The 24,815-nt window shown below is 41.1% G+C and overlaps 1 protein-coding gene and 1 long non-coding RNA gene across 2 annotated transcripts in view; one reads left to right on the top strand and one right to left on the bottom strand.

Annotated features, from left to right (window-relative positions):
• Positions 1-24,815, top strand: part of MYL10 (myosin light chain 10) — an 82,746-nt gene that overhangs the window by 26,099 nt on the left and 31,832 nt on the right. Inside the window, exon 2 of the mRNA XM_015881033.2 lies at positions 14,221-14,370. The gene's annotated coding sequence lies outside the window, so the exon portion shown is untranslated. The remainder of the gene's footprint in view (positions 1-14,220; positions 14,371-24,815) is intronic.
• On the bottom strand, positions 1,458-22,657 carry LOC107322705. The gene is made up of 6 exons (XR_001559023.2): positions 22,424-22,657; positions 20,170-20,260; positions 18,437-18,526; positions 14,244-14,358; positions 13,175-13,295; positions 1,458-10,965 (listed from the first exon to the last, which is right to left on the bottom strand). It is a non-coding gene; the product is annotated as an uncharacterized LOC107322705 (long non-coding RNA).

Here is a 24,815-nt window from a genome sequence, read left to right as displayed (position 1 = left end):
GAGTAAAGTCATCATCACATTACATGAGTATTCTGTTGTGATTGTTCTCTGATGTGAGTGAAAAGCGGTAGGATTTTTTTTTTCCTTTAATTTACTGGAAATTAGAGTGGCTCAGTTTTGCTTTAACATATTTTTTATCTGCTTTGTTTAGAGTGTGCTCTGAATGGGGCTTTTTGTTCTTGTACTTCTGTGGATTTTGCTTCTTGCTCCTCTTTTTTTTTCATTTGCTCCTAGAGGTTTGAGTGAAAAGTAGCCTTAACATTTCTGAGAGAAGGAATGCACAGAATCCATTCTGCTAAAGCCAAGGATGGTGGAACTTGAAAACATGTCAGGGTCACCCAAGAGGATGTGCTCATGAGAACTAGCCTACGCTTTTCTTCCAGCCCTCCAGGGTGTTACCAGATGGGCAGCCTGGAACCCTAGAGCTCTTTCAGGAGCAGACCCATTCCCTCTGCTGGCTTTCTGTCCTGTCGCCCATCAGAGGATCTCACTGCTTGAAAACTAGCATCTGAAATGGCTTCATTGGTGAATAAGCAGCTCTCTGTGGTCAGCTGAGAGCCAGGCTGCCGTGCTTATGGAAGATGAGGAAGGTGGGTGACTCACATTCAGATGGAAGGTGACCTCAGGGCCAGCACTCGCTGCACAGTGAAATGTCATCTTGGTGCCGGATGGGCTGAGCAGCTCGGAGTGAGTTTGTGTCCAGCTCTGAGTGCTTGAGTGGAAATCAGATGACATGCAGCTTAAGGCTGAGTTTGTGTTTAATTAGGAGATTATCTCAAATCTGAAATGGAGCCACTTTGAAGCGTGTGAACTGAAGCTAGATAAAGACTCCTACCAACCCCTGCAAACTGGAAATTTATCAGTTTCACTCAGCATTTATTTGCTGTGGCTCAGTTTGGGGTGAGAGGTGCAGCTTGGTTGCCACAGCTGGACTTCTCTTTTCAGGTCCATATTTTCTCTCTGTTGGCTGCTCCAGTTTGTAAGCAGATCAGCTGCACTGGAACTGCCCTGCTCTGCTCCCTCAGCCAGGTCTGAGAGGTGTCTGGCTTTAATGAAATGAGCTGACTGGCACTTTAGCGTTCCCCTGTGTAGGAGTGTCTTAGGAGTAAGACACTTAATTATTATTAACGTTCTAATTGGCCTGTGCAAGTGCAGATGTGCATGGCAGTGCTGCCTGGCTCTCCGCACCGCGTGCATCCCAATCCCACTCCAAACCACACTGAGCCCCATGCTGCTGCAGTCCCTATCTGTTAACCTTCAGCTGTTTCCAGAAGCCAAACCACAAACAGACTAAATGTGAAGGGAGGAGAGAAGAAAGTAACTGTAATAAAGAAACATTAACAGGAAAAGTACATCTTGGTAAGGTCTCCAGATAAGAATGGTAAGAATCGTTCTCTCCGAGCATTGTCTGCAGTACAGCATGTCCTCCCTATATGCTGGCACAGCTAAAGCATACAGGACATTAGCTCTTAATGGGAAACATTAGGTGTTTAAATCAAGAACATTTTTCCACCACACGACAATGTCAGGTGACTGCTGCAAGCCTCGGTGGAGGCTCTGCTCCCAGAAGTTCCTTCTTTGTTAGAGGCTTGCCACCTAGTGCTGCGCTTCGGTACTGCTCTCCTCGTCCAATTGCCGGCCTCACTGCTGGAAAAGCTGATTTTTAAAAATTGCTTATTTGACATAAGTGGCAGTTACTGCATGCATGGACTGTTTTGCTTTTAGAACAAGATTTGCTCTGAGACAAGCAGCAATGTTTGCTGTTCCAGCTGCTTGTGCTGACAAACTGCATCCAAATGGGGTTGTTGTAGTCATGTCCCTTAACCCCTCTTTGCCAGAGAAGCAGCCTAAAAATGGATGGCCATCATTCATAGCAGGGCTCTGCCTTCGTGTGAAACTGCAAATGACAGTCAGTTCTGCAGGGTACAAAGATTTTTTTGATGCATCCACAATTGTCTGGCAGAGCACAAATGTTATTCTCACAAGCTCACACTTAAAAACATAAAAAAACAGGCAATTTAATATAGCTTCCTTTGTGCTCAGGCCATTTTCCTGAAAGACATAATCTGACCATTCAACTGTATTTACAGCTGTCCCCTTATGGTGAGTTATAAAAACAGAAGCAAGATCCTTAGCTTCCTGTATCTGCATTTAATTTACCATTAACATCAAAACCATCCCACTCTTCTATACAGTAGATTTCTTCCACCTTTCTCCAGCTTAAGAGCAGCAACTCACACCATGAGTTGTTTTGCCAGAAATCAGTAGGACAGCTGTCCTTACAGTGAAGTTCTTGGTACCACATCCTGACCCGAAGTTATTTTGCTAATGGAGGTCTCTGCTTTGTCAGTGCCAGATCCCTATGTGTTGAGCTTGAGCTGCATGGTGCTGAGTGGCTGCAGCTCCCAGTAGAGCTGGTTGCTGTTCAATACGCTTTGTGTCAGTCCAGGCTCTGCTCATCATGTTTATTTGACAGGCAATAACCTTTTTATTGAACCCAGCACATTACACTGATGATCCACCCTTCAGCAAATATGATTGTAATAATCGCTTGGTATTTATTTAACAGCCAATTGCTGTCTTTTGGGAAAGAGTCAATTTACATAGTTCCAAATTACAATTAATACGTATTCTAATGGTTATTTAATAAAGGCTGACATGGAGGAGTTGCATATTGGTAAGAGGTGAGGATAGGAGATGGGACTTCATTCTGCCACTGCCTTGCTTGGTGACCTTGGGCAAATCACTTTGCCGCTACATGCTTTTATTTATTCCCTTGTAAAACTGGTATAATAATAGCCCAGTGCCATGAAGCCTAATTACTGTTTGTGAAGGATTTTGACCTCTCAAGCAAGGAGCTGTGTGAGTTATACTATAGCCAGCCCATTGACCCTGAGTGAAGGAAACGTATGCAGCTGTTTATCTAGAGGAATGTCGAGACAGAAATGCATTTGGGGCCAGTGAAGTATCTTTCATTAAAGAACACCTTCCTCCTACGCACTCCACCAAATGTCAGAGCTTCCTATTGCTCTGAAGTAGAAAGTCTAATTTTCTCTGTATGTACGTATTCAGGAGCCCAGCCAACTCCTGGATATTGGTTTCATTGGCTAATTGATGAGGCGTGGAGCAGATTTTCTCTAATGCTGAACTTGGGCCTTCCCCATGTTGTAGCATCAGACTCTGACTCCTTGTCCTGTTTCTTCCCTCCCCCTCTCCAGATCCTCCTTAGGAAATTTAAAGCACTTCAGAGAGAGCTAGGTTTGTAATAAGTTACTTTAATTGGATTTTTTTTTGTATTGGTATGCACAGGTTATCTTTAAATGATTTACTGACGTACTGCCAAGCACTGCTCATTTAACCTCCTTCCTGCTCTCTTTGTATATGGATTCCTCTAACGATACTGGCAAACAATCTCTTAGTGAACGTGCAACACATTTCTACAGCGAACATCCCAAATGAAAGCTAGGAGGCACTGCCATTGCAGAGACTGTGCCACCATCCCACAGGTTGGGGCACTGAGGCTCAAACCTTGGTGGGTACCCCTCATTGTGGGATGTTTACCAACCCCCTTCCTGGGAAGGTAATGAGGAAACCAGGGGTTTCTTTTCTGCCTTTTTCTTTCTTTCTTTTTTTTCTTTTTTTTTTTCCCTGTGATCGTTGAGCCACTCCGACATGAATTTATGTGTGTAATCATCTGTGTTGTAATTGGCAGCCTGGCATATGAGTCACTAACCAAATTAACTGAAGTTTCCTTTGGGGAAAAATGTAATCAGTTACTACACTGAGATACATTGCAAGAAATTAACTCTTACTGTTGGTGGGGGCTTGGAGCTGACTGACTGAGGGTTTCCTTCCCCAAACCAAATGGAAGCCAATGAGGGAAGGGGGCAAGAATAGAGAAGGGGAAAAAGCCCAAAGGGTGGAGGTAGCTGGGAAGTCGTTTGTGATATTGTTTACCTGAAGAGTTGAAAAATCACAAATAAGGCCCATCTCAAATCATGATTTATATATATTTTATTAATTAGTAAGATGGGAAGATATTTTTTTAGCTTGTTTAGGGGCTTTAAGTCTCTGGAACTCCAGTCAGTGAGTGTTTGTTTGCAACCCAGATTATTAGATATTCACTTTCTGTGCTAAAAAAGGCTGAGATCTTCATGTAATCACATGATTCAAGAAGCTGGAGCTTTAAGAAAAAGTCCACTATTGCAGAACTAAGACTTAATTGGTCATAGTTAGCGTTACAGCACTTGATTGTTTTTCTTCTGTACTGAAATCTATTGAGAGCCCAAATCTAAGCAGCGCTGTATAAATAACTGATCTCTTCTTTGTTGTGCTGGATGAATCAAAACATTAAGAAAAGTTTTGTTTCAAATCAAATGAAATATTTTATTTGAGCTGAAACGAAACCTTCATGTTCAAAGCTCGCTTACTTAAAAGATAGCAGATACTTGATTTTTGAATAAAATGCCCTCATTTCTCTAAGTGTGTTTTTCTACAAGCCTGGTACAGAGTTCCAGTTGACCCTGATCTACAGCTGTCTGAAAACAGATGTCTAAAAAGATCATACAGGCCCACCTGAGAAGTTCCAGTCTAGTGGGTGACTAAGATGGTGAAGACTCATAGCTTTTAAGAGATAATCCCTTCATAATGCTCACAAGGGCCCAAATATACAACTGTGGAGATGCCACTATCTTAATTTTGATCTCTAAGTGTTGATATTTGTTTGTTTGTCTTCCCACCTCCTGAGGACCTTTCCTTGATGAAATATTGGTAGAAGGTATGTAAACCAGATGTGCAGTAATGCATCAAAGAAGGAAGAAAATGGTACCTGAGATACCAAGGCAGCTTTCAGGAAGACTTTCTGGGGAGTGCTCCTGCCTGAACAGTTAAGATTTGTAGTGTCTTCTGTGAAGGACTGAGCTTGGTCAGTTAAAGAAAAATGGTGCATGGTGCCTAGTGGAGGAGAGCAGAGGAAGGTTGCTTGAAGAGAACAACTATGATGAGCAAAATCTGCAATTTAGGCATGAAAAACCCGTTCTGATCAGTGAATGCACAGACACTCCTGGAGGGAAAATCAGAAGGTTAAAAACTCTTGGCCCATTCTTTCTCCCTCTGAAGTCAATCACTTAGTGCAGTGTAGATTGTCAGGATAAATTCTGACATCTGCTACATGGCAGCCTCTCATTTTAACCTTAAAATGCCTCCCCAAAGACTCTCTGAAAAGGGCTGTAGTTTGGTTTTTCTTTCTTTGTTTATTTCTTGCTTGGTGCTCCTGCATAAATATAGCACAAGTGTCTTAGTACCACTGCAATTCTTTGGCACAATTCTGTGGCTTCTGACTACATTAGCATTTCCTTTTTCTTTTATCTTCTTTATTTTTATTTTTCATACATTTATTTTAATAACTAGAACAATCTATTTCTGCAGTTGGAGGAGTGCAAAATTCAATTTATCTCACAGAACACCTAAAATTAATTCACACAGAAAGGGGGTGGTAGAAGATTTAGGTCCTGACTGCAAGCTTTTGACTGGAGTCATTTGTCATTTTGCTTCACGGATTGGAGCAATGAAGGTTTTATAGTGTAAGCCTTTAGAGTGACAGAGCTGCATGTGATTTCACACTGCTGTGTCAGGATTTCCTTTTGCAGGCCTTCATAAGCAGCCTATACAAATTCACATCTGCTTGAGCCTGGTGTGGAGGGGAGCTGGTTTGGACACAACCCTCCTGTCTTTGATACTTGGCATCTGCATTGCTCGTGCTCTGCCAGTGGCTGGAAATCGATACAGACATTGTGCACGTGGGATATTCATGTGAACTTCTCAGTGGTCTACCTCAGTTCTATAAGATGGTCACTGCACTGGTATTGCTGCAGAAATCAGAGCAAATCACCACCTGGAGTTGTGCTTGATGTTGTATGCATTCAGATCTATGATCAGAGGTTGGATAATCCTTTGTAGAAGCTGGATGCTTGCTACCTCCTGCTGATTGATTGTGCTTACAGATGCTACAGAGCTTGATAGGGTTAAGTGGTGCTGAGGGCAAGAAGCAGTGTCAGTGGAGCCAGGACTTACCGATGGTAGCAGTGGGCTGGGCATATCTTCAAGGTTTGTGTTTTCAGAAATCCTCATGGGTAGAAGCCTTGGAAGGACCAGGTAGTAATGGCTGTTTGCCTGCAGAGCCTCACCAAAATGCCCTTTCAGTGAAAAGGGAAATGCAGAGAGTAGGAAGGCCATGATGTGGGGGTGCTTCGAGGCTGCTGAGGCAGTGGGGAGAGCTGTGTATGCAGGTTCCTGGTCCATCCAGTTACTTTCCACAAGTCCCTGCTTGTCAACACCCCTTTTCCAAGGTTATTTATCTTGCTGTCTTTTGCTGAGTTCTTTTGGATCCAAATGAACTGCATTCATTCACACCTGCCATATAACCCAGCAATACTGTATAAGTGAGTGGGCTTCGCTACTGAGAGCTGCGTTTCAGGTGCAACACAATCTATGCTCATCTCTGCTTCTCTCTCAGGGAAAAAGAAAGCAGGGCAGCAAAGCTTTGCAGAGGCAATGGAAGACCCAGAGAAGCTTCAGAGACCCCTTTTCCCCCTGTCCTTTCACAAACCTACTGCTTCTTTCCCCTACCATGGAGCAGTGATGGCAGGAGATGCAGAACAGCAGTTGTTTGCTTCATAACATCACAAAACAGCTGAGGCTGGCAGGATCTCTGGGTCCATCCGGAAGAGCTGGGCAGCAGCCAGGAGATGTTCAGGAATGGTCCCTTACTAATGCAGCCTCTGTTGTGTTGCAGCCTCTCCATCTCTTTTCAGTGTTTGCTTATCAGGATGTGCGAAGGAGAGAGGGATACAGCACTTGACCCTGCATGGAGTGGCCGCCTATAGCCCTGCTGCTTCTATCTCCCAGTGCTGTGTTATGTTAATGTTATGCCAGAGCTTTGGAAGGATCTGTGAAACGTATTATAATCGATGTAAGGCAAAAGTGGCAGTTGGTGTAGTATAAATAGTGCATAAATATCCTTCTTGCTGTCTGCACTGAGGTGAGTCTTGTCTCCAGAGCTTCCAGTGTTTTTACTGCTTTTGTTTTTCTTCCCAATACTGAATTGTGAAGAATTACCTTGGCACTTTCTGTGTGTTGCCAAAGAAACTCAAAATGGCTTTCAGGGGTTCATTTCAGATGGATTTTCAGTGCCAGTGAAAGAAGAGATGGCTTTTTAAAAGAATGCAATTTATTTTACCCACTTTCATCCTGAGTTTATACATGGGCCATTAGCTGCCGGCTGAGTGGTAAACACATAACTGGTGATGGTAGTGCCTACATCTTGGATCCACTTTCTCCCCTCTGCAAGCTTTTCCCTTCTCTCTAGTTATGGTTATGAGCTAGTAAACCTCTCTTAACCCTTTTTCAGTGACAGAATTAAATTCCTTCCATTAATGTTACAAGTGCTTCAGGCAAAATAACTTTATTCTGTTGCACCTCCTTTGGGATGCCTCCTTTACAGTCTTGAAAAGGTTGAATGACAAAGCAGTCATTAAGACAACTGTTTGAAGATCATTTACGAAGAAAGAGTAGTCTTGTAGCAAAAGTCACTGGGGAAGAAGAAGGCCTAAATTCATATCTCCACTCTTTAGCAGTCTCTTGGCATGGCCCTGGAATGTGCAATCTCTGGTTTTTCTGACCTTCATCTTTTTTTGTAGCAACTTATTCCTCTCGAAAAGGCTATCAGTGAGCTGAGCTGGTTGAATAGCAGTGGAAAATGTAGTCCTTTATCTCCCTGAGCTCTTACTCTTTGTTTGTGAAGTAGGACAGAACACTGCTTCCTTGTGCATTGTCAGCCCCTTGTTTAGAGTGGGAGACCTGATCTCAGTTGGGAGTGTAAAATATAATACAAATATAAAATGTAAAAGAATGTCTCGGCTTTCTAATCTATTGCCCATGGGTCCATGTAATTTCATAGCTAACTAGTATTGGTAAAGAGGCTGCAATCTCATACTCACCTTTGTAGGTCATGTTCATATGGAGGTCTCATTGAATTTGTGCACAGTTACAAGGTCTTGAGGAATAACCTGAGCCCACTTTACTTAGCAGTGGAGTAGGCTGTGAATAGGTACACTGTTGAAGCATTTATTGTTTTTCAACTTAAGCCATGGTTTTATATAAATAATATATGTAGCTAGTCAATGCTTGGGAAATGCATTCTTTTCCTTGTGAAATATTAATGGACATCAGTGCCTACTTAGTATCCAGTCAACTTGGAGAATACAGCTCTTGTAAGAAGGCCTGGTGACTTTAATGTCTTGGGTAGGACGGACTTCCTAGCTGGAAGGTACTGCAAATCTGCCATTTTATCTATCAGTTCCCCCTTCCCTCTCCTGTGCCTTCAAATGGACAGCACAGTGAATGAAATCCTCTGCTATGCTGGGGGACAGGCACTGTATGAACAGGAGTAAGGCTGCTTTCTTTTGTAGCTACAGACAGCCCCTTGGAGAAGAAGTAGAGTCTATTCAGGTCTGACTCATGCCTGAGCTAGCCAAGGGCAAACCTGGTAATGAGAATAATTCATTCTACGAGTGAAATCACTTGGGATTGTCATTTGCAGACAATCAAAGTGATCTAAATAGTTTCTATATCAGATTACAACCTCTAAAATACTGTCACTTTTCATACACAGTGCACTTTATTCACTCATACACAGTGCGTTTTGCCCATTGTGGAATTCCCATCCGTGACTTCTGCATTTTTCAAGTCTTCAGATTGGATTTTTTTGTCAAATTATTTGACCAGAAGACAGAAGTATTTGTATGGGAATGGGATGTCCACTTCTTTGAAGACTGATTTTTTTTTTCATTAAACCAGAATGCCAGTCCCTGAATGTGATCCAGGCATGTGAGGTGGGCAAACACATGGGAGGATCTGGGTTTTTTGTTGGCAGCCATAGAGGAAAGGTGGCTGAAAATCTTCTGTGATGTTCTAGTCATGAAAAACCCACCCAGACTTTCAGGTGTGTTTGAACTGACTCAAGCCATCTTAATCACTCACCAAATAATACCATTTTTGTCCAGTTCTGATTCCTACAGGCTGTAGGGAAATGTGCTTTGTGCTGGCTGATGGAAAGGAGCCTTTGTGATGCTCGCTGCAGCTCCCTGCTCTGCTGGCCTATGATGGATGATTTTCTTTTCTTTGCTTAATAATCAACCCTTGTGTATCTGTCTGAAACTCACACCATTAAAATCTCAACTCAGCAATCTAAAATGGCTTATTTTTTTGTTTCCTTACCTACATGTCAAAACATAAGCATGAGCTTTACTAATAAATATTTCTATTTTATATGCATATTTTTATGCCATTGTCCCAGTTGTATTTTCAAGGCTAAGGGCTTCAGTATGAAATTCTTCCTGCATGTTTAACAAACAAATACTGAAAAATAAGATATGCTGATGTGGAGATTATTATACATAAATCATTGAAAAATGCTCTTTTTAGAGAAGGGAATCGCAAAAGGAGTCATTGACCTGAATAAAAGAAACTCAGCCATACTCCAGAGGATTTGCCATTTTGATACACGTTAGTGCTTGCTAACAATTGTAATTTATTAATCCTGTTCTCTCTTCTTTTCCTCTCTCCTTGCACATTTGCTTTTTATTGTAAACAAGAATTGTATTTATTTTCTAAGAGTGTAAATTGATCTTGAGGTCACTGATTACCACTAAAAGCTACTTGGTAGTCAAAACAATCCCTCAAAAGACCCATAACCAAAATAGGTAGAAAAGCTCTCCTCACTGGATCATTCAATTTTAATATTTTGAAGAGAAAAAGCAGCATTTGCATCCTGAAACAGAGCCAAGGATATTCTGGACTGATTTGTGGGTCATAACTCTCTCATGGTCTGTTTGGAAACAGAAGCTCGCTGCCTAGCGCAAATTGATGGAGCTGTGCTCCTGCAGATGAAATACTATTAGCTATGCTGATGGATTCCAGGATATAGATTGGTGATAGCCAGGATTTTTCCTCCTCTCTGGAAAGCCAAGATGCCTTGTTTGATTTTAAATGGCAGTTGAACGCTTGGAAACTTCTCTTTGTGCAGAGAAACTGGAACCACGGTCCAGGCAGTACAGTGAGATTGCTGTATGTTATTGCTTGTTACATCTCCGTTATATCTGCAGTACAGAAGTTTTACTTACAGAGCTGTCAGGTCTCTGCTTCTACCCTCAGCATCCCAAAGCTTTCATCCATGTTCAGTATTAGCCAGATGTATTCATATGCATGTGCTTACAGATGTTCATGCCTACCTGCACAACAGATGTGATTATTTTTCCCATTACTTCTGCTTTCCATATGAGGATGCAATAGTTGAGTGTTTTATATCCCAGCAACCAGAACTACATTCTGCAAGAAATTTATTAATAATCCAGGGCTAGGTAACCTTATCAGTAAATATCCAGCTCTAATTTGTAATCACCAGGTGTCTGTCAGAAGCACAAGTATTTTTCTCTCTCCCAGTACTTTCCAGTTACCGTGAACATTGCCTGACTTTGCTTCAATCTGAGCTGGAGTCTCAGCACCATGTTTTCTTTTATTTAACAAATGCTGACTTTTTAATAAGATCTGTTTCTTCCTTTGTCAATATGCTTGGAATTTGTCTAAGGAGTCCTTTTGTGCATCTTCCCTCTGGTATGTTGTAAACACACTGACAAAAGCAAATGAGTACTTAAACCATCATTACTCCTCAAGTTTCCCCTTCAGCTGCATCTTTTCTGTTTCTGAAGGTGGATGCGATGTGCCTCTATCTACATTCAAGTTTTAAATCTTACACAGGAGGTGCTGTGCAGAGCTGAGCTCTTGCAAACTCTGGAAATGATTTTTTTCTTTGTTTTCCCCAATTTATATTTGTAAGATGAGGTGCTTGTTTGCTAGAATGATTTTTTTCCTTTTCCTCTGCAGTTTATTGTTTCTGTAGAAAAAATACTGTTGGGGAGAAAAGAGATATGAAATAAGTCGTTGTGCAGAGAGAAGTAACAAAAAAATATACAGTATATTTGAGTGATACATTTTGGGAAATTCTTAACATGAACACACAAATATCTGCCTTTCTAAATAAATTCCTGTATTCTTAGCATTTATTGAATCAGCAGTGTACCCATCTGTTATGTAACGCTAGCAGCTGGTCACCCTTCTCTGTGATGTACAGTTTCCTTTTCTTCTTGTAGTAGTGATAGAATAATGCCATTATTCTTCAGCACCTTTCAGTTAATGTTCCCTTAGTTGTCATCCAGCTCCCAGTTACTTAAATGTAAATACATACGGGTTCAGTTCCTAATTTAGAAGAATTAGCTTTGAGCAAAGCATTAATTTATACTGATGGATTAGAAACGAGCTTCTTTTCCAAATGAAAATTGTTGGGCTGGTTAAAGAAACAATCATCAGCATCACTCCTCCAATGTGCCCAAGCAATTTCAGGAAGTGGGTTCTAATAATTGGTCTCAGGAAGAGAGAGGAATAGACAACCCTGGGTTTCACTATCCTCCTTTCCATCACTGATCCGTCTCTGCTCTTCTGATAGGTGCAGAGCTGTGGCAAAAGGATCTGTGCAAAGATCTACATGAGTCCTGCCAGGTTATCTCAGAATAGGAATGGAAAAACAAGGTGTTAAAGAACAGCCATGTGTTAAAGGCAAAATGTGAGATCACTGGCACTCCCAGGGTGGTCTCCTGCCATGACTCTTTAAATGATTGTTTATTGTAAGGAACACGTATTATTATTTTTTTCTGTCAACAGATCACAAATATTTTGGGGAGATATCAAAGAATTTGAGGTCTGATTTGCAGTCTTGAGGTTGGTAGAAAGTGCTTCTTGTCATGTATATGTTGGCCATGCTTTTTGAAATGGCTGTGGTGGAAAACCTGAAGTCGGGCAGATGTTAAACATCTGGTATCAGACCAAGGACTCTCTTCTACAACGTGCTGAGTAAAGCTGGCTAGAAAGTGAAACATCTGTTTAAGGAAAAATGTGGAATTTTTAGAATTTTTGTCTCATAGAAATAAAAGTAAGACCTCTTGCTATAGAGAGAGCAAGTGAACAGAAAGAGGTTCAGCTTGGAGCACAGCAATGCCCAGCTTTGAGGCCATTCCTGTAAGATATGGGAAACCAGGGCTCAATCTACAACATGTCCTTGGCTAGGTTCAATCTGTTATGCAAAATTGCTCCCAGTGGATTGGTTTTGACTCAGTGAAATCCCATTCCTTCGGACAAAGGAGAGACTATGCTCCACAACCCAGACATAAGGGCATTAGTAAGGTCTGTGGGAAGACGATGTTAAATCTTTGCCCTGCTTTGTTTGGAGCCATCTCAATCTTTCCTGTATCACACGGTATAAATCCACATCACCAGGGAATGTGCTAACCACCGTGCTTCTGGCTGTGCTAGAATCCTTTCCCAATCAGATTTTGACCATCAGTCTTTAGTTGGACTGGAAGATTCTTCCCAGAAAGAATTTTGTTGAAACTGTTTCCCACAAAGATTTTCAGTTCAGAGAGATCAGCATTTTCTGTCCAACAAATAAATAAATAAATAAAAATTGTCGGAAAATTCCTGACTAGCACCAGGGCTGAGCACTGTTGAGGTCAATTGACTGCTTGCATCCTTTCTAATGTTTATATCTTTTTATTTCAAAAGAGTTAGAGAGCTGCTCTTCTGGGCAGGAAACTGCAAAAAGGCCAAGGGCTGCATTTAAATAGTGCATTCAACTGTAACTTGCACTGAGTGCAATTTTGAAATCATCTTTATATAGAAGTGGTTGTCTCTGCCTACTGAACACGTTGAACCTCCCAGATGCCCAATCTGCCTGCTTTTCATGAAACAGAACATTTCTTTCTTAAGTACCAGAGCCAATACTGTAAAAAAAAGAGGCCTGGAAAAAGAAAGTTTAGTAATATAGCCCATAAGTTCAACCCAAAGGGACTTTCACTGTCAGATGAAGCCAAACTTGGAATGTATAAGTTGAAAAGGGAGGGGAAGGAGAGATAAGGGGGTCAGAGAATTCTAAACAACTCTTGCATGAGCAGAAGGACAAAGAATGCTAAACAAAGATTTTATTGGCATCAGAAATGTGATGATTACAGGCAGCATGTAGTTGGGGCAGCTTTCCTACTTGGCACATTGCTGCTTATATTCTTACCTCTGCTGTTGGTCTCTCAAGGGATTCTCAGCCAAATAACTTTTCCCTTTCTGCTCCTGTTTCCCTTGCTATAAAGTGGTGTCAGAGACGTTTTTGTTGCCTTTGTAAAGTACTTTGAGAACTGGGGACAAAAGGGATATTTTAGTGTTGTTATTCATTCAACAAGGGATACAACTATAAAACTGAAGTTTGAAACCATCCCTATCTTCCTACGCTTCTTTCCTCTTAGAGAGGACTTGTCCTCTTAGCACTGGCCTGGTACTGGCCACAGTTTATCATGGTGTGAAGGCGATCTCTGGCTACCTGTTAATTCTATGTGGCATAAAGCCCCAAACTGGACAGCCATTGGGTAATTCTTACTCACACTGCTCTGTCCTTCAGGTTATCACTGTCTATGCTTTCTTATGTGGTCTCAGCACTTAACTATCTCAACACACAGTGACTGTCCTTAGAAGCTTCTAAGCACAAGAAAGCATTATGTTTTGCTCATCAGTACAACAGGACTGAAGTAAAGATTCTGCGCGTTAAATAGAAATCAAATAATATTCCTTTTTAAAGTTGCAATGTTGTAATTTCCTGTACAGAAGTCTCCTGCATTCAGGTCACAATAAAAATCATTTTAATGTCTTTTAGCCCTTATCACCTACCACACAGGCCTCACAGGCAATCAGTAACACAGTCAAAGCAGCTGTAGGTAGTGACTTTGTTCTGCCATTTGATTCCTGAAAAGATTTTTCATCACCAAGATAAAGACTGGAACAACTGACTATTCAAGAAATCTTCTTATAGAATGAGATCCATACTCCAGTCCCACAGCTTATTGGCCACATGGAAATCCAGCTGAGAAATTCAGCATTGCTTTATCAGCAAAGTTACAAATATTTATGAAGGAACAGAAGTCAAATGGGAAGGACTGTCTAATCCAAGCTCTGTATGCTTATATCTGCCCTGAGCATGAAAACAACTGCTTTTTCTCAATTTTTCTTGCTTTATGGGTGGTCTGCAGTGTTATCCATAAATAATCTTTTTTTTCTTACTTTGTACAGGATAGAGAAGATAATAACCATACCAGCTTCACCAACCCATGGAGAGAACAGCTGAAGAGAGCCTGTGAAATTGCTATGATGAATAGCAGAAGAAGGGAAGGTTTCTTGCAGTGAGAGAGATCTGAGCAGCACTTCAGGCTGGAAGGCAAAGTGAGAAAAACCTTTTTTGTATATAGCTAGATAGTTTCTTTGGATCGCGTTAGAATTGTGTTATTAGAGAATAAGAAACCAAGAGGATTTCCCTTCTCCATGCTAGAGAAAAACAAAGAAGAATGAAATACCTCTCTAGGTATATCATAATATCTAATATTCCAACCAGTGTTCTAGCCTGATAAGATAGGCACTGTCCACAATGGCAGCACTGCAGGCTGTTATCAATTCCAGATTCAGTCTCCTCAAAGACTCACAAAAAAAGAAAAAAAAGATCAGTTCTAAAGAGTTCAGTCTTCTGACCAGTTATGCAGCAGACTGGGCTACAGATTCAATATACAGCAGTCGTCCCTAAATTCAGAGCCACTAGGAACTCCTTTTTCTTCTAGAGGTGTTAGGATTGTGGCTTCATTAGGTTCAATGTAGCTATGTGAAACTGTTCCATACCCTTTTAGATTCAGATGACACTGGTAGAAAGACTTGCTAGGCTTTAGTCTATGACTCCAGTCAGCCAAAACACATATCTCGTGAAGACCTCAGACTGCATTTGCTACCAGCTGCAGACTAAAGCTCAGCAAATTATTAACAGAAGTTCAGTCTGACAGTTCAGCAGTCAAGGCCTGCCATGTGTTGAGATGGTCTTTCCTGATCTATAGCTGTCACTGGTATGAGTTTACAGTACTGGCCCCCTTCTCCATTTCCCTAATGACAGCTGTAGACCTCCTATATCAACAAGGTGGCTTAAACCATGACATGATTGGCTTTGCCCATCTCTCTGTACACTTAGCAAACTCCTTCTCAAAGTGTTTTAGCAGCTCACATGCAGTATGGCATGATATTGAATCTGTTGCTGGCTTAGTGATGAACAGATGTCAGAGAAAAATGGTAACAGGAGTAAGGCTGAAAAAACTATTTTCCTATGAGGGATTTCCACCTAGCAGAGGCATGAAGAAAATGCAAGAGAGTCTTTCTTCAGGTTTTTCAATGGAGGTAAAATTTGGTGTTTAGGTCATTTTTGAACTGAATTTCCCCAAGCCAATGAATATAAGAAGTTACTCATTCACCACAGTGTTGGTGAAGCTTGAGTAGATGAGAGCTTGATCAAACTTGGACAAGCATTTAGGTACACTGAATGCACAATATTGCAGCTCTCTCTGAGGAAGGTCTAGAACTCTGGGTAAATATATTATTAAAATTTGCATTTGTATATCATTTGCCAAAATAATTACATATTTCAGAAGATATTTGATTTTTTTTAAAGTAGTTCTTGGATTTCCAAGTGCTTTTCCTCATCATGGGGTGCAGTGCTTTTCATTACTGGAAATAATGTCTCTTCAATCAGATGCTTTTTTAAGCAGTATTCACTGGGTTCTTGCATTATGTTCCTCCTTGGGCGTTTAAGTAGTTTTATAAAGGCACCGATCAGCCACAGATTGCTTTGAAGCTGCTGACAGTTTGAATAGTTGGCACTTCAGGAGAAGCTGAGAAGTTTGGTGCATCAGCTCATGTCCCTGTGTTTTAAAACCACGGCCTTTGCACTGACTGACTTGGAGACAGGTGAAGTTGATAAAAGCGAAGGAGTATAAAAAAGCTAAGTGCAGCAGAGGATTAAAAAAGAGGGAAGATAACAAGAAGAGAGATTGTGGCCCAGATTAAAAGGCAGAATTTCATTGGGATGTTTTCCTTATGTCAAGACCTCCTTTTTATAGCTTTTTTTTTTCTTTATACAGAGTTGCTCTGAAAAGGCTGCATCCTGACTCTCCCACATCCCTGTATTTTATCTTGGTCAATGATGTACATCCTTGTAAAAAGTAGGTTAAATATTTCTGTGGTTAAATGTCACCTGGCTTGGTGGATGCAGAAGGCTCACATATAGGGCTGGTAGGAGTGAGTCACTTCATAAGTTGCAGTCCCTGCTGCTCCCCCTCGTCTAGACTTGTTCTCATCCCAAACCTAGCAAGGTCCTGTCACTGAATTCACTTAAACCTGGAATGGAGAGCTCCTGCTATAGCATCCTTTTACTTGTATTCTGAAAACAGCAGCTCTGTACAGGGACTGTGTTCCCTGGCTGCAGTTGCTTATTCACAGACTCCTCGGAGACCTAATAGAGTGTTTCACATTTAATTTTGGAGGTCTGAACGATCCTACTGCTCGGATCTTGTAAGATAAACAGGGCCGGGCCTGGTTAGTTATTGGATGGGGTCACCTCCAAGGAAAACACAGGTGCTAGCCTGCAGGAAGTGTGATGGTGATTCAGAGGCCGCTCCAATCCCTCTTGTGCCAGAGTGCAGCACTGGCAGGGATGACTTCTTCCAAAGGTCAGGGCAGGATGGAAAACTGCTTCTGTATTTTGTTTATAGAGACGTGAGAGAAAAACCCTAGAAATGGGGCATGTCTGATGTGATTAAAAGGTCAGATCTCTAGTTCTTTAAAACTGGGAACAGACCCTCTGAGAAGATCACACCTATGGTACTCCAGGAGGCCCTTTGTCTTTACTGCACAAAATCCCAATTCTTTTATAGCCCTGCTGCCAACAGAGTCAGTTCTGCTCTACAAGTGAGCAATGTCCCTTTTGTCACACTTTCGCACAGTAGATTGGCTTAGAATGGAATTCTCTCTTTTCACTAAGTTAGAATGTTTGCATTTTAGTTATTTTGAGTCAAAATTCCTTTGAGATTAGAACTTATGTTTCCTAATAGCACCCATGAGAGTTCTTCTTATAACAGGTACATTTCTACCTCTTTGGACTCAGCCATGTATCTTACACCTGGCTGAAAATTTCAGTTCTCTAAATGATGCTGTGGTTCATCCTGCTCTAAAACTAGGCTATGATCTCATAGACATCAAAGTTACTTCTCTGAAACAATATCGTTCTCTGTGCCTTTTTATAATAAAATGCCTTAAAGTGAAATCTATCTTTAGGATAGATTTTGCCTCATAAGAATAGAAAACTTTTTTTTTTTTTTTTTTTTCTTCCAGAAGAATTATTGTTGTTCTCAATTGTATTACTATGGTCTATTAACCAGGAATTTACTGTGTCTTTATTTGGGACTGAACTCAATGCATGCTTCATTATAATGTTGAGACACTTTTCATCACAGATTTACTGATGTCTGTAGTCTCAACAGAGTGAAACAGTGCTAAGTATTTTCTAAAATGAAGTCAAGTGAATGCAAAGCATATGCTTAATGGAGTGCCTGCTTAAATGTTGTCCCAAAAGAAGGATAGATTTCTCATCCTTAAGCACTTTGCATTAAGTCATATGGGATAAAATTCAAGATTCATTTCAATGAATCAATCAACTCAGTATGAATTAGCACTTTGCTGATCAACCACTGATGGTGCTTTCCATTCAGACTTGCTCTGGGATGCTCAGTTTCATTGGCAGCTTGCTTTGGCTAGTCCTGGAACACTTTACATATACTTTTGCCAATAGCAGTTGGAATTGTCACTTGCTTTTTGAGGGGAGAAGCGGGGAGCAAATACAGCTTCTAGATTTTTGTGGGTTTTGGCATCTTCATGACAGTTTTACTGAGCTTGCACATATTATGCTCTTGCTGACATTTCCTTCTTTTGAAGTCATTAAAACCAATTTCATATTTATAAATAAAATGTCCTAATGCATCTAGTATTTGATGAGGTCTGGCTGCTGCCTGCTTTGCTTTTTAATGTTTACACCAGGTGCCTCTTGCTATCAAGGAACCAAGCAATGAATAAATTTAACAGATATTTCTTTTAATTAGCCCCCAAAGAGCCAGCAATGAAAAACACTATCAGAAACATTTACTGCTATAGAGAATACAAGACTTCTTCTCAAAGCCACTACACAGAACTACAGAGCAGCAATAAAATCATCACTTGGATGCAGACATAGATTGTTTACATAGGGATCTTGCATGAACTGTGCATTTATTAGTATTAACTTCTAAGCACGCAAACACTTCCACACATGCATCTGAGTAGAGCTATTGAAGCCAGTGGGATAGCTCTGCTGCCTAGCATTAGGCACATGCATTAAAGTTTGTGGGATTAAGGCTCCATTTATGTATATCCCTAAGAGCTTTACCTTCTCTCAGGAGTGGGGAGGAAAACTTCTGTTCCACATTGGTGTAATTACTATAACATACAGTACTGGCAAACCAGATCCTCTGAATGTCTGCAACATTTCAAAGTACATTAAGATACAGGCTAAAGTCTGACAGCTCCTTATTCTGACTCACATGCTGCCCCCTCTGCTTTTGATTCTGCATTCAGAACTGCCACACGAGTGTCAGAGCTGCAATCAATATGCATTTATGTAGCACCTTTCTCTTTTTTTTGAAGTTTTCTAAACACTTTACAGGCAGCTCTTTTCTTTCCACAGATCTCAAAGTTTTCAAAATCTAAGTATTGTTATCCGTCTTTTATTGAGAGAGAAATGGCCGTGTTTCAAGGGAAGTGACTGGTCCAGGAATTACTGCTTTCAAGTGAGATAAATCAGATTTTTCCTGTGGAAATTCTCTCAAAAAGATCTCAAGTGACTCTATGGGAAAACACAGAATTTTTATTTCCATGTTGCAGTTAGTCTTGCATGATCCTGCCTATACCAGCTAATAACCCTTGTGTGTGACAACAGTCAGCCCAGAAAACCCTATGGACCAGACACACAGTAATTATCTCCACTCCATGGCTGGGCTATCACGAAGAAAATACAAGGATCCTGACTTCAGAATTGTTTGTTGTAGACAATAGATTATGGGGGTTAAATTCTGCACTGAATCCATCTCACAGGTCAGTTTTATACGAGGCCTTAAGGGAGAATGAAATTACATCCAGGGTTCTGTTATTTGTGCCTGGTTTGTCTGGCTTGCAGTTGAATTGTTCCTGAGATGTACAAATAATGCAGCTGACTGTGTGTCCATGCAGCTCTGCATTTGAAATAAGCTCCAAGCCTAGAGCAATGGTCAGTGGAGAGCAAATACATCCACATACATGTTCCTGTACACACCTGCTATAATATACCTCGTGTTAGTGAACCCTCTGGGATGACAGCTGGCACACTGCTACCAGATCTGACCGTGCCACAGTCTTTGGCACATCCAGTGGGATCCATAATGTAGGATTACAATCCCTAGATAATGAAGTGTTCTGTCAGGATCATCCCATTGCATTGATCCAATCCCTGAAATGTCTGGCTGGGGAAGAGTGCTCTCTTCTCTCCCCCAGCTCTATAGAAGTTCCTTACTTAAAGAGCTACAGAAATGTTCTCTGCCAGCAAAATATTTCTCATAACGTTGTTATGGGAAATGTCTTAAATGTGGCAGTCAATTCTTCTTTGAAGTCATTAACAACTAAAACCGAATGCAGGAACTGGTGTGAGAGGGCTGGAAATATGAGAAGATTTAAAGTGTATCTCTTACATGTACTCCAGCAGAGAGAAGGGAAGAGATCCAATTGCTTCCTTACCCTTGGAATTTCTCTGTTGGTTTTAATCGCGTGATGCCCTAATGACAAACTCCACACACACTCTGGGGTATGTTCTCAACTTAATCCATGGGGATACATGTCTGTAATACTCATTAATGTCAAGAAGCGTTAGGAGGAACATAAATCTTTGCTCACTAAGATGTGAATCTAGACTCTGATGTACACCATACTACATCAGCTGCTGACTGAAGAAAAAGAGGAATTCCAGCACCTAAAAAGTCTACTTTAGAGCTCCTAGACTAAACAATCGATCCAGCCAAAAAAATCAGGGGTGAAATTTCTACTCCACACTTTGGTTCAAAAACACCAGCTGCGATAGAGAAAGATGCATACCTGATGGGCAGCCCCTGGCTCACACAGGAAGTCCATAAAATCCCTATGAATCCCCAAGCAGCCAGACAGATTCTTTAGGTCCACAAGAAACCTTAAAAAGCAGGTAAACAATGCGTATCTGAGTAAATCTTCAGTGCCATACAGCTGGGGAAAATATCACAGTATGCACATACATAAAGAGAAATTCTGATGCCAAGAAATTGGAACTACTCTATAACAGACTTCTGATTTGTGATTTCTTTGGCACTGAGCCTAACAAAAAATCACTGTGATTTCCAACTACAAATATTTTTGGAACCACCAGACTTGCTCCCATGTGTACGTTAAATGAAATGAATGTTCAAAACCCATAATAAAACCCCAGAGGGAAGTCTCCGATCAGAATATTAACATTAATCTTAGGAAGTCACTAGGAACCATTCAAGCTATAATAATAAATTGCAATAAAGAAGGAATATAGGGGCTTTTTTCTATCTGTCCGTTAAGCAGGTGTTACCGTGAATGCTCTAATATACACAGCGCAGAAGTGAAGTGGTTGCCCTTAAATTTTCCAGTTGTGTAAAATAAATAAATGACATTACCATAATACTTACAACAATCCCTCTTATACCAGCTTAAGTGTAGTTCGGGGAATACTGCCGATACTGAGATAACGTAATGCAGCTATGCATGACAAGGCTGGAAAGTTTTCAAAAGCAATCCTTCTATCAACAGCAGGACTGTGAGCTCATTCCAGATTGATGGTGAGAGCCTCTGCCAGTCACTTTGCTTGTGACCCGATCCCTGGTCATTCAACCTGGGCAGTCAGAGGTGTCAGGACTTGGTGCTGTCACGTTGCTCCTACATGAGAGTAAGTGGCTGACCTGCACCGTGCTGACCTGCAACCTACACCTCACCACTGAATGTATCTGGATCCAGATTGCAGTTCTGCTATCTAAAATGGTAGCAGAGTACATTATCAGTAGTGGCTCCATCTTGAAAACGAATGGTATTTTTCAAAAGCAGCTTCCTTTGACTTGCAGCAGTCAATCAGGATGGCTCAGCATTATCATTTAGATAATGTGGGTAGATGTGCTCAGTTTTTAAGTGCTGAGTTTAAAAATGCTTTGGTCACAGTCTCCAGCACTTCATTAAAACAATGGTCCTCTGTGCACGATATTTGTAATGTTTAGCAAGAAGAATGATCAAGAAATGAATCAAATCAAACTAAACCTGCCCTTTATTTTGACTGTTTTTACACACTGTATTACTGGAAAAGGCAGAGTACGTTCTCAGATAGGTGGGAAACAACGTGTAGAGGAAGTCGTAATTCAGTAGGAGGTTGCTTTCTGGTTCAGGTACTGACTCCTAATGGCAAATCAATTTCTCTTATCACACAGAAGTTGTTTTCACACCTGGTCATTCCATAGTGATCGCTCTTTCTGACACAATTCGGATTTCAAGAGGTGTGGGAACTCCCACAGCACAGCCTATGCAAATATCTGCAGCTCAGCAGCTACAGAAAGCCATTGGAAGCTGATCCATGTTAAACCACACCACTGAATCCATTGGGATTCACCCAGTGTTCACCAAGAAACAGACAGGTATGATGCAATTCACCAAGAACTGTCCAAACAGTGATCTTACTGTGTTTAGTATATTCCCATTATCAATTTGTGTGCAGCCTGATAGAATAACAAAATCATCGTTCCAGGTATGAATAGTGCTCTATTAATAATCTATTAAGTCGTCTGCAATAGCAGTGAATGACAGACACTTCAGCTGACTCTTGGAAAATGAATTGATATCAACTGTGAAATTGGACCCCAAGTATGGAGACACAATAGGACACGGCTGTGAGAGATTAGTTGGGGGCCATGTGGTTTCTCACTCTGCTCAACCCCTTCTTCGTGAAGCAAACATACCCCAGCACCATGCATTTGTTTAAGATTCATATGGGCATGTTTGAGGAGAGTGTGGCATTGGGTCGATAGGAATTTTGATCTCTCCTAACAAACAACTGATCTGTTAGTGTCTCCTGACCTGTCTTCATGGAAAACACTCACGCAGGGAGAAGCTCTTTATGAACAGATTCTTGTCTTCATCCTACAAATAAGTCGCTGTTTTGTCTCTTCACCACTCTGCTTTTATCTCTCATCTCTCCTATTTGACACATCTCTCCTGCTGACTGCTGGTGGGGCGAGCCTGTGATTTGTTCCAAGCAAACACATGTGCACAGTTTCCACCATTGTGTGGTCTCATGCTATGAACTTACCTGTGGGTGTTTACTTTGGTGGTATGACCTGGTATTTTGTAGCGCTGTATTTTTTTTCTCCTTCCTTGATATTTTTTCCCCTCAGCCACGATAACTCTTCGTCAGAAGCTGCTTGCATTTCTGCTTTGATCATACAGAACGTAGCATATAGCCTCGGGTAACAGAGTGCTGCTTAACACAGATGAAATAGCTACAAACCCTCTTAGAAGTAGGGTTTAAAAAGGGATACCAGTGAAATCAGATCCCTCTAGCTGGACAGCAGTCTGATAGGAGAACAAGGGCTGTTGTGGTATTTGGCAGCCAGACAGTCTTTATTGTTATTAGATGAAACAAAGCTTGTGATCTTTAGTCCTTGACCTTAACTGCAGCAGCACACTCTTAATCAGACCTTAATTTAACACCTAACATGGTCACAGAAAGGATCAGACATGGGCTGCTGGTTTAATTACATGTAGCTGATATCATCCAAACCAATTTAACCTCACTGCTGTGAGTTGGACACTGGATGGGAATTGCTCTTTAGATGCAGAACAGAACAGTTTCATATATAAATATATATATATATAAGAGCAAACACACTGAGGTTTTGTGCATTCACTTAAAAAAAGAAGAAATAAGTACTCTTGTGGATACTTCACAGGTGATGTTACAGCCTTTTCAGGACGAACTGGAGCCAACATGATTTGCTAAATCTCTCTGCCCTTTATGCTTTCCCTTTGGCATTTTAAGAATTTCTAATAATAGAATCATAGAATGGTTTGGGACCTCATAGAAAGAACCTTAAAGATCCCAAAGCCCCACCCCTGCCCTGGGCTGGCTGCCCCCACCAGCTCAGGCTGCCCAGCACCCAACCATGGCCCTGGGCACAGCTTTGGGACACCCACAGCTCTGGGCAGCAGTGCCAGAGCCCCACCACCCTCTGAGTAAAGAATTTCCTCCTAATATCCAATGTAAATCTCCTGACATATGTTGAACTGTTGCTGTATTAAAGTGACCAATGACTGAACTGTCTTAACTCCTCCCTGATTTCTTATCAGAGATCAAGCTGAGTAAAAAGTAATATTTACGTGTTTCATGACAAGATTTTCCCATTTTGCTGCTGCTTGCTTCATGCTCAGTTCCTCACAAACTGACACAATATTTATTATTGACACTGAAATATGAACAATCATTTTTACAGGCTTTGACACAAAATTTAATCTATCCCTGAATTAGCATGGAAACGTCCCAAATCTTCCCACAGAAACAAGAGCATTCTGAGTAACCAGATTCAACCTGAATAAATCTTACTTTTTCAGCAACATGCCATCAGCAAACCAACCAATGTAAGTACAATATTGTACTTTTCTTTCAGTGAAATCACAACTTTTCCATGAAATCCTGACTAAATACACTAAGACTGCTGCAAATGCTGTAGGTTTGCTTAAGTGAGATTGCCTCAAATTTGCTAGAAGTAGATATCAAACTTCATTGCTCACCTGATGAGCAATTATGAGGGTCAAATTGTGACTGAGTGCAGAGCAAAGCACTCAAACAAAACTACCAATGAAAAAAATGCAGCCTAAAATATTAAGAATCAGCAAGAGTTTGGGCTCTGGAACAGAGATTCCATTGTCACCATTTATTACTGGCTTGTCGAAACCTTGTGCATTTCACATTTGTTGGACAGATGGACTCCACCATGATAAGGCCAGGCCACTGAAAATCTCTGTTGCTTTCACTTCGAATGTGAATTTAAACTGAACTGATACTTTTAAGCATTTAATTCATGAATAAAGTGTTGGCAAGACTTTTCTTGATATGCTCTGAACTGCCCTGTTTGTTTCCAAAGTTCATGTGGTTAGCTCGACACCCAGCATGATTTCCCATCCTCCTGAGTTATGTTTTAGCTTGGGGTTTGGGCTTTTTTGTGATTAAAAGTTTTCACCCAGCTCTTTGTGACCTCATGCTAGGGCAGTCACTGTGTTGATTGGAAGGAATGTAGATGGGTCTGCAGAAATGTCAGGGTGTCCCATTAAGATGTTTCTTTCACCTCAGCTGGAGTTCTCAGCATTTCAATGCTGTTGTTACTGAGATGCCCTGTAGTAAGTAATACAGCACAGAGCAAAACCGCTCTGATGTATTCCAGTAACATGGTGTTAATGTGCCATTGCTTCTCTGTATTTCAGCGCCAAGGCATCGCTTTTTTGTATTACAATAACATAGGCAAGTAGACTTCTGCTTTAAGTAAACAGTGCAAATCCATCTTTGCAGCAGTTATGCACGGGGACAATGGGATACAATCAGCACTTTTCACTCTGTGCCTGAATGCAAGACATGATCTCAAAAGACTTCTGAGTCCAGAAAGGCCCTCTTGACGTGCTTACTTTTGCACTTGATGCGAGGCCATGGC

Source organism: Coturnix japonica, chromosome 19 (assembly GCF_001577835.2).
Source record: "Coturnix japonica isolate 7356 chromosome 19, Coturnix japonica 2.1, whole genome shotgun sequence".
In the NCBI taxonomy this organism is placed as follows: Eukaryota; Metazoa; Chordata; class Aves; order Galliformes; family Phasianidae; genus Coturnix; species Coturnix japonica.
This window is presented reverse-complemented; position numbering and strand designations above follow the sequence as displayed.